Source organism: Rhinolophus sinicus, chromosome 2 (assembly GCF_057876585.1).
Source record: "Rhinolophus sinicus isolate RSI-liver-muscle chromosome 2, RSI-T2T, whole genome shotgun sequence".
Lineage (NCBI taxonomy): Eukaryota > Metazoa > Chordata > Mammalia > Chiroptera > Rhinolophidae > Rhinolophus > Rhinolophus sinicus.
The window spans coordinates 146,034,696-146,043,482 of NC_142502.1; the positions used below are offsets into that span (position 1 = coordinate 146,034,696).

The 8,787-nt window shown below is 39.7% G+C and overlaps 1 pseudogene; it reads left to right on the plus strand.

The window, feature by feature from the left end:
* The first annotated feature begins 4,972 nt into the window (after positions 1–4,972).
* On the plus strand, positions 4,973–5,647 carry LOC109439985 (28 kDa heat- and acid-stable phosphoprotein pseudogene; annotated as a pseudogene).
* Positions 5,648–8,787: the final 3,140 nt, after the last annotated feature.

Here is an 8,787-nt window from a genome sequence, read left to right on the forward strand (position 1 = left end):
AGATAGATGATAGAAACAAAAAATATAAACATTATTTTTTTAAGATTTTAAGAAAGGTTCTAGATCAAAGAGTCATGATAGTTTACTAATATAACATAAATCCCTAAACTTTTAGGTTGATATCAAAGATTATAGCCCTGTATATAAGTAGCATATGCGTATACATCCTTCCATGAAGAAAGCTTTTCTAAAAGAAATACTAACAAAAAATGAATTGTCGTATGTGAGACAGAGATGCTGTTATCAACTTTCAGAAAATAACAGTAAGCAGAAATGGACTATAAACTCATCATCTGTCATCACAGAAAGCTGCATCACTTTCAGGATAACTGACTCAATGTAACAGACAAAATGGTTGCCTAAAGGGCAGTCCCGCTTAGAACACTGATTTAGTTATACGCAATAACAGAGGTAGTATCAGCAGAGATCTCTACGTTCTTCATAAATGACCCTTTATTATCTACGATCATCTGTAATCTAAAACTATTTACATTAAATTTCTCAACCTTATGAACGCACCTCTAGATTGTTTTAGCAGTCAATTCTTTATAGAAATTAATCAATATGCCATCATGACTAACATGCCCAAGATCAAATGCTAACTACAGTTGTAATCTAGGAATGTGAAGAGCTCTATAAAAAGGATAACCTATGTCCCAGTTTGCTTGGAGCAGTCAGCTCACACCAGCTTTCCAGGAAGGATCATTAGTAGCACTCTCCTTCACTCTTAAAGTGGAGGTAATAAATTACATGGACCCCATATCAATGAAGCCAAGCGCACAAGAAACTTTTATAAATTACACTTATTTTTCACTTTATGTTTATTCCTAATTTATAAAAATACCTGTCATACTCTATGAACATCCATTATAATTTCTAATAACTTATACAGTACTGCTCATTTGGTCAAGCTCTAGCCCTGAGAGAGCTAAGGCCTGCCTACTAGTGGTGGTGGTGGTGGGGGTCAGATTCTTGGATGTCCCTGACTGCACCTCTGTTTCAACAACACCTTATCAAGCCTGGTGATGCTCTCCCATACCTACCTATCAGTTTTGTACCAACTCTTCCCATACCTTTTTCCACTTTTGATTTTTTAAGTTTATTGGGGTGACAATTGTTAGTAAAGTTACACAGGTTTCACATGTACAATTCTGTAATACATCATCTATATATCACATTGTGTGTTCACCACCCAGAGTCAGTTCTCCGTCCATCACCATGTATTTGATCCCCTTTACACTCATCTCCCACCCCCCTTCCCCCTTACCCTCTGGTAACCACTAAACTATTGTCTGTGTCTATGAGTTTTTGTTTCTTCATTTGTTTGTCTTGTTCCTTTGTTGTTTTCAGTTTTATATACCACATATCAGTGAAATCATATGGTTCTCGACTTTTTCTGTCTGACTTATTTCGCTCAGCATTACACTCTCAAGATCCATCCATGTTGTCCCAAATGGCACTATTTTATCTTTTCTTATGGCTGAACAGTATTCCATTGTGTATATATACCACATCTTCTTTATCCAATCACCTATCGAAAGACACTTTGGTTTTTTCCATGTCTTGGCCACTGTAAATAAAGCTGCAATGAACATCAGAGCACATATATCTTTACGGATAAATGTTTTCAGATTTTTTGGGTAGATACCCAGGAGAGGGATTGCTGGGTCATATGGTAATTCTATTCTTAATTTTTTGAGGAACCTCCACACTGCCTTCCATAGTGGCTGCACCAATCTGCATTCCCACCAACAGTGTATAAGGGTTCCTTTTTCTCCACAGCCTCTTCGACACTTGCAATTATTTGTCTTGTTGATGACAGCCATTCTAACTGGTGTGAGGTGGTATCTCATTGTGGTTTTTATTTGCATTTCTCTCATGATTAGTGATGTTGAGCATTTTTTCATATGTCTATTGGCTATTTGTATGTCCTCTTGTTCTTAATAAGGTCTTTGTTTCCTCATTCAAACCAAGCTAATAAGAAAAGTGTGTATGCAAAATATGAAAGACCATTCTCGACATGTGGAATATTTTACTTTATAGAAAAAAATAAGCTTGGTTTCCTCTAAAATCAAGAACAAGACGAAGATGCCCCATTTTTGCCACTTCTATTCCACATAGTACTAGAAGCTCTAGCCAGAGCAATTAGGCAAGAAAAATAAAAGGCATCCATACTGGAAAGGAAGAAATAAAACTATTCACAGATGACATATCTTCCTATCTCTATTCACAGATGACATATCTTCCTATCTCTATTAACAGATGACACAATCTTCTACATAGAAAACTAAAGAATCCAAAAAATAAATTCAGCAAAGTTGCAAGATACAGAATCAAGAGGCAAAAATCAGTTATACTAGCAATAAACAATCTCAAAACTAAAGAAAACAATTTCATGAGCGTATTGAAAAGAATAAACTACTTCTTATACCCATTAGGATGACTACTATAAAAAAAATAAACAGAAAATAACAAATGTAGAGAAATGGAACATTTGTGGACTGTTGGTGGGAATGTAAAATGGTACAACCACTATTAAAAACAATATGGTGGTTCCTCAAAAAGTTACAAATAGAATTTCCATATGATCCAACAATTCCACTTCTGTGCAAAGTACCTGAAAGAACTGAAAGTAAACAAACATTTGTTGTTATGAACTGAATTGTGCCCCCCCCCGAAAGTTACATGTTGAAGTCCTAACCCCCGAGTCTACCTCGGATGTGACTACATTTGGAAATAAGGCATTTAAAGAGGTAATTAAGGTTAAATGAAGTGATATGGTGTATGATTGTCTAATCCAGTATGACTGGTATCCTAGTAAGAAGAGGCGGGCATACCAGGAATGTACACACAGAGAGAAAAGACCGTGTGAGGACAGGACACACAGAGAATGTAGCCAACTGCAAACCTCAGGAGAAATCAAGCCTAATGACACCTTGCTTTCGGACTTCTAGCCTCTAGAACTGTGAAAGAATAAATTATTAAGCTGCCCAGTCTGTGGCATTTTACTATGGTAGCCCTAATAAACTAATAAATTTGTATACCCATGTTCAGTGAAGCATTATCCACAATAGCCAAAAGGTGGAACCAACCCACGTCTCTATCAACAATGAATGGATAAACAAAATATGATATATACATAAAATGGATGATTATTCAGCTTTTAAAGGAAGAAAACTGTGACACATGCTATAACAGAAGAATCTTGAAGACACTATGCTTAGTGAATAAGGCAGTAACAAAAGACAAATATTGTATGATTCCACTTATATGAGATACTGTTTCTTATATGAGAATTTCTGTCTGGGGTAATGAAAAAACTTTAGAAATACACAATGGTGATGGTTACACAACATTATAAACGTAATTAATGCCATTGAATTCTACACTTAAAAATAGCAAAGTTGGCAAATTTTATATATATATATATATATATATATGTATATATATATATATATATATATATATATGTATTTCACCACAATAAAAACAGAAAAAAGCTTCAAATTTGGCTTTAATTGGATAAATATCATAAAAATCTGAATGATCTGAATTCATTCATCCATTCAGTCATTCACTCACATTTCATATAGCACATATTATGTGCCAAGAATTTGGCTATATTCTAGGGATAGATGGATGAGCAGGCACTTATGTTAATGTATTAATGACATCAATAGCTAGCATTTTTTTAGTACACTTATATGTTCCCAACAAACCAGGTAATTGCTATTATTATCCTCATTTTACTGATGAATAAACTGAATCTTATAAAGAATAAGTAACACCAAAAATAATACAATATGAGATTATGTCACAGAAATGGAGGCATGCGGAGTGCTTCTTGAAATCTCCCCTGGAAGTTACAACAAATTGAACAGCTATAATTCAACAAAGGATTCCCTGCTGGGCACACAGGCATGTCTGAGAGACCCACAAATCAAATCACCTAAAGGTGGGCAAGTCGGGGGAGTGGGGGAGGAGAGAAAGGGGAAGTGCAGAGATACGGATGGAGGGCCACAGGACACAGACTGGAGCTCGCTTCAGTCCTGGAGCTTACTGTATTCATGGGAGAAGGAAGAATTTGGGCTGCAGGCGCACCCCCTACAGCCCACAGTCCTACCTGAGAGATGAGCATGTAATACGATTGAACCCAGCACTCACAGCAGAGATGTTTAAGTGAGGGTGTTAATTTGAAGACAGCACAGGTTGGAAGTCTTGAGAAACACCAATATTTAATACAGCAGAAAAGAGGGAGTCACAAAGGAGACTAAGAAGAAGGGAGAATGAAAACCATAAGAGTTGAGTATCATAAAAACCAAGGAAAAATATTTTTCATAGAAGAGAAAATGACTACTAGTATCAAATATTATAGAGCGATTAACTATGGTTAAGACTAAAAATTGTGCCTTTGGATCACAAACATGTAAGTTACTAGTGACTTTGGCAAAAGCAGGGTGGAAGCTTCATTGCAGTGAATTAAAAAGTGAATGAGGGGCCGGCCCGGTGGCTCAGGCGGTTAGAGCTCCATGCTCCTAACTCCGAAGGCTGCCGGTTCAATTCCCACATGGGCCAGTGGGCTCTCAACCACGAGGTTGTCAGTTAAATTCCTCAAGTCCCGCAAGGGATGGTGGGCAGCGCCCCCTGCAACTAGGATTGAACACGGCACCTTGAGCTGAGCGGCCACTGAGCTCCCAAATGGCTCAGTTGGTTGGAGCGCATCCTCTCAACCACAAGGTTGCCGGTTCGACTCCCACAAGGATGGCAACTAGTAAGGGCAACTGGACCTGGAGCTGAGCTGCGCCCTCCACAACTAAGACTGAAAGGACAACAACTTGAAGCTGAACGGCACCCTCCACAACTAAGATTGAAAGGACAACAACTTGACTTGGAAAAAAGGCCTGGAAGTACACACTGTTCCCCAATAAAGTCCTGTTCCCCTTCCCCAATAAAATCTTAAAAAAAAAAAAAAAAAAAGTGAATGAAGGTAGCCCCGGTGCCTAAAGGAGGAAGAAAGGGAGGCCAAAATGTGGTGCTGGCAGTACAAGAGCCCAGAGGAGATCAACGCACAGCTCCAGGCTGAAAGGCAGAAAGCCCAGGAAGAAGAGGAACAAAGAGAAGAAGGTAGAGATGGGGCTGTAGGGGACCCCAAAAAGGAGAAGAAATCACTAGACTCAGATGAGAGTGAAGATGAAGAAGATTACCAGCAAAAGTGCAAGGGTGTGGAAGGGCTTGTCAACATCAAGAACCTCAACCAGGTGGCACAGACAACCAAAAACCTCACACAACTGGACCTGGACGGGTCCAAGGAACTCTCAAGGAGAGAACGAGAAGAATTCGAGAAGCAGAAAGCAAAAGATGATTACATGAAAATGCATTTAGCTGGGAAGACAGAGCAAGCCAAGGTTGATCTTGCCCACCTGGCAATCATCTGGAAATAGTAGGAGGAGGCTGCCAAACAGAAAGAAGACAGGAAAGTAAAAGATGACACGACTTTACCAGGAAAACTAATGCAGTTGCTCTCCCTGAATAAGTAGCACAGACTGAGGGAGGAGATACCAGGGAACTGGGCCATGAGGCCAGGGTGGCTGCCATGTCTCGCCCACTCTGTGTCCTAGCGCAGCTGCAGCAGCCACTCAAGACAGCCTCGGGCCTCCTGTTCATCTTGACATAAAAATCGTTTGGGGGGATGGAGGGTGGCAGGGCGGGGTGGGGGCAGCTGCTATCTTTGAGACAGAAAGATGCAGGACAGCATTTCATATATAACCATTTGAATGTCTTTGGTGTTTTGAGAATTCAGAACCCTTGTTGGAGGTGCCTGGGAGGTGGGGTAAGAAGAGCTTGTCCAATAGATTGCACAGTAGGGGACAATTCTGCTGGGGGCAGCTGCTGGCAAGTTTGCCAGAACCAGCCCAACCGTGTTGCCTGGGTGCTCACTCAGAGAGGGTGTCACCTGGGAGCCTGTGCCCCTTGGTCCCTGAAGGGTCATGGCTCATCCCTGGCCAGTCCCCTCCATCTGAAGCCTCCCCTCTGCCCTTCCCTGCTCCATTCCCACCCTTCTGGCCAGGGCCCATTCTTACCTCTACCCATCGATCATTTCAAGAAATCTGTTTACTGTACAGAGCCCAGGCAAAACATGCTCCACAAATCCAACTAGTATATTTGGCAGATTAAGCTTGACATTATCATTTTTTTTTAAAAGTAAACAGAGGTGAGAATGTAGAAATAATGAATAGACAATGTTTTAAGAAGCTCAACTATTAAACAGAGGAAGACCTAGTGGTAGGTATAAGAGGACAAGTCAAGGGGCGGACAGGTGGCTCAGTTGGTTAGAGCGTAAGCTCTGGGCAACGAGGCTGCCGGTTCGATTCCCACATGGGCCAGTGAGCTGTTCCCCTTGCAACTAGAATGAAGTCAATGAGCTGCCGCTCAGCTCCCGGGTGGCCAGATGGCTCAGTTGATTGGAGTACAGGCTCTCAACCACAAGGCTGCAGTTCGACTCCTTGACTCTCGCAAGGGATGGTGGGCAGCGCCCTCTGCAACTAACAACGGCAACTGGACCTGGAACTGAGCTGCGCCCTCCACAACTAAGATTAAGAGGACAACAACTTGACTTGGAAAAAGTCCTGGAAGTACACACTGTTCCCCCAATAAAGTCCTGTTCCCCTTCCCCAGTAAAATCTTTAAAAAAAGAAAACAAGGACAAATCAAAAGGAGATTTTTTTAAGATGGCAGAGATTAGAGCATGTTTGACTACTGTTGGGATGATGCCAATAGGGAAGGAGAAAGAAACTGAAGAGGCCAAAAGGAGGTCCCTAAGGAAGCAGAAGGGGATAAGATACAGAACACAAAAACAGATTTATCCTCAGATAGAAAAGAATCACCATGCCTACCACTGGACAGGAATAAAAGAATGGCTGTGAGTGCAGGTTAGGATACAAACACACATATAGACATATAAAGTATATATAGACAAAGTCTGACAATTAAAATCACGAACTTGTTGCAATAATATTGCTAGCATTTTTGGATATCAGAGGGAGTATTCATTATGAATTTGTACCAATTGGACAAACAGTTAACCAAGTTTACTATTTGGAAATGCTGAAAAGGCTGTGTGAAAAAGTTAGACAACCTGAACTTTTGGCAAACAGTTCATGGCTCTTGCATCCAACAACGCACCAACTCCCACGGCACTGTCTGTGAGGGAGTTTCTAGCCAGTAAGCAAATAATTGTATTGGAACACCCTCCCCACTCACCTGATCTGTCCCCCAATAACTTCTTTCTTTACCTGAAGATAAAGGAAATATTGAAAGGAAAACATTTTGATGTCATTCATGACATCAAGGGTAATACAACAACAGCTCTGATGGCCATTCCAGAAAAAGAGTTCCAAACTTGCTTTGAAGGGTGGACTAGGTGCTAGTGTCAGTGCATGGCTTCCCAAGGGGAGTACTTTGAAGGTGACCATAGTGATATTCAGCAATGAGGCTTGTAGCATTTTTTCTAGGATGAGTTCGCGAACTTAATTGTCAAACTCATATACTGGGGGTGTCATAAAAAATGTACATAAGTGGACACTTTGGTCAACCTTGCTCAAACAGTAGTTTGCCATAATCAGAAGTGTCTGGACACTGATGGCAACCACTGTGAGCACCTCTTGTAATTGCAGAAGTCAAATGTGACTTGTATTCATTTTTTTGTTATCGGTATATATTATTACAATTTTAATACAGTTTTCCTTTCTTAAAATGTGTATACATTTTTTCGGCATTCTCTGTATATGTATACACACACACACACACACACACACACACACACACACACATATAGTACACGTGGTTGAAAGTCAAGAGCATTCTTCTCCAATACCTTCTACAGTATTTTCTCAATGAAGTAGGAAGTAAGGTCATCTGCTGAGAAAAAGACAGGAGGTTTGAGAACAATGAAATTGGATTTAAATGGCCACTATCGAGACTAGGTTAAAGAGATGATCAAGAAACACAGAAGTATTGGTAGAAAACTGAGAACCCAAGGCCAGGTTGGTATCCAAGACTCTTTGGTAGTCTCAGTTGGCTAAACTGTGTGGTTTTTCTCTTACAGCATTCAGCAATCAGGTACAGAAAGTTTCATGATTCATAAAATGCTGAAGAGGCATAATGATGGATGGATAACAAAAAATTTACAAATTTTAGCAAGATGGATAACAAAAAATTTCAAATTTTAACAAGATGTCTATTGATAACTTTAGACTATTCCCTTTTATTCAATAAACAGACTCACAGCATCACTAATTTTGTAGCTCATCAAAGGTATATAGTGGAGTACTTTAGATGCTACTGAGAGGTGCTGCACAGTTTGGAGGAGGTCCCAATTTAAAATACCTTTCATTAAATTGATTGATTGATTGATTGATTGATTGATTGAGGTATAACTGATATACTAGAGTACCTTTTTTATTTAAGTATAGTTGGTATATGATATTATATCAGCTTCAGGTGTACAATATGATGACTTGACACTTATATACCTGATGATGTGATCACTGCACTAAATCGAATAATTATCTGTCACCATGCAAAGTAATCACACTATTATTGAATATATTCCTCTTCATCTTTTTCACCCATCTTTCTACCTCCTCTTCCCTCTAGCAACCATCAGTTTGATCTATGTTTCTATGAGTCTTTTTGTTTGTTCATTTGTTTTGTTTTTTTTAGATTCTATGGGAAACAGTATGGTGAGTCCTCAAAAAAATAGAACTACCATACACCCCAGCAATACCA